The following is a 1644-nucleotide window of genomic DNA, read 5'->3' as shown; positions in this document are numbered from 1 at the left end:
TATACTCTGTAAGCATTATTATTCTCATTTTAGAAATGAAGAAACTGAGATGTAGAAGGGTTATACTCTGGTTTCTCCCTGTCACTTGCCCTTCAGTCTCCCATCAGTGATTCTATTAGCTGAACCCAGCCAGAAGCCAGCTGACAGAGGTGCCTGGGAAATGCAGTATTGAAAGTTCAATATGCTGTTTTGGTTGCTATAGCCTTATAGTATAGTTTGAAGTCTTGTAATGTGATGCCTCTAGATTTGTTCTTTTTGCTTAAGATTGCTTTGGCTATTTGGGATCTTTTATGGTTTCAAATGAAGCATAGGATTATTTTTTCTACATCTGTGTAATGTGACATTGGTATTTTGATGGGATTACATTGAATCCGTGAATTCCTTTGGGTAGTATGGACATTTTAATAATGTTGATTCTACGATCTATGAACATTATATGTTTTCTATTTGTTTGTTTCATCTGCAATTTCTTTCCTCAGTGTTTCATAGTTCTCCTTGTAGAAATCTTTCACCTCCTTGGTTAAGTATATTCCTAGATATTTTGTTTTCTTTGTAGCTATTGTGAATGATATTGGGTCTTTGATTTGACTCTCAGTTTGTCTGTTATTGCTGTATAGGAATGCTACGGATTTGTGTAGATTGATTTTGTAATCTGAGACATTGCTGAATTCATTTATCAATTCCAGGAGTCTCTTGGTGGAGTCTTTGGGGTTTTCTAAATATAAGATCATATTGTCAGCAAAAAGCAATAGCTTTACATCCTCTTTCCCAATTTGGATACCCTTTATTTCTTTTTCTTGCCTAATTGCTCTGGCTATGACTTCCAGCACTATGTTGGATAGAAGTGGTGACACTGGGCACTCTTGTTTTGTTCTAGTTCTTAGTGGAATACTTTCAACTTTTCCCCATTGAATACAATGTTGGCTGTGGTTTTGTCATATATGGCTTTTATAATTTTGAGATATATTCCTTCTATGCCCAGTTTGTTGAGGGTTTTTATCATGAAATGGTGCTGGATTTTGTTGAATGCTTTTTCTGTATCTATTGAGATGATCGTATGGTCTGTGTTTTTGCTTCTCTTTATGTGGTGAATCACGTTTATTGATTTACATATGTTGAACCATCCTTGCATCCCTGAGATGAAGCCCACTTGGTCATGGTGTATTATTTTTCGATGTGCTGTTGAATTCTGCTTGCTGATATTTTATTGAGGAATTTTGCATCTACAAATATACATATGGGATACAAGTCTGTAGTTTTCTTTTTTTGTTATGTCCTTTCCTGGCTTTGGTATCAAAGTGATACTGACTTTATAAAATGATGTGGGAAGGATTCCCTCCTTCTTGATGTTATGGACTAATTTCTGCAGTATGGGTACAAACTCTTCTTTGTAGGTCTGGTAAAATTTGGCTGTGAATCCATCTGGTCCAGGGTGTTTTTTTGATGTTGTTGGAGGATTCCTTATTACTGCTTTAATCTTACTTTTCATTAATGATCTGTTCGGGAGTTCTATTTCTTCCTGACTGAGTCTTGGGAAGTTGTGTGTTTCCAGGAATTTGTCCATTTCCTTTAAATTTTCAAGTGTATGTGCATAGAGATTTTTGTAGTGTTTACAGAAGATATTTTGTACTTCTGTGGAATAAG

Source organism: Propithecus coquereli, unplaced genomic scaffold (genome assembly GCF_000956105.1).
Source record: "Propithecus coquereli isolate 6110/MARCELLA unplaced genomic scaffold, Pcoq_1.0 Scaffold14, whole genome shotgun sequence".
In the NCBI taxonomy this organism is placed as follows: domain Eukaryota; kingdom Metazoa; phylum Chordata; class Mammalia; order Primates; family Indriidae; genus Propithecus; species Propithecus coquereli.
The sequence above is the reverse complement of the archived record's forward strand: the minus strand, read 5'-3'. Positions refer to the sequence as shown.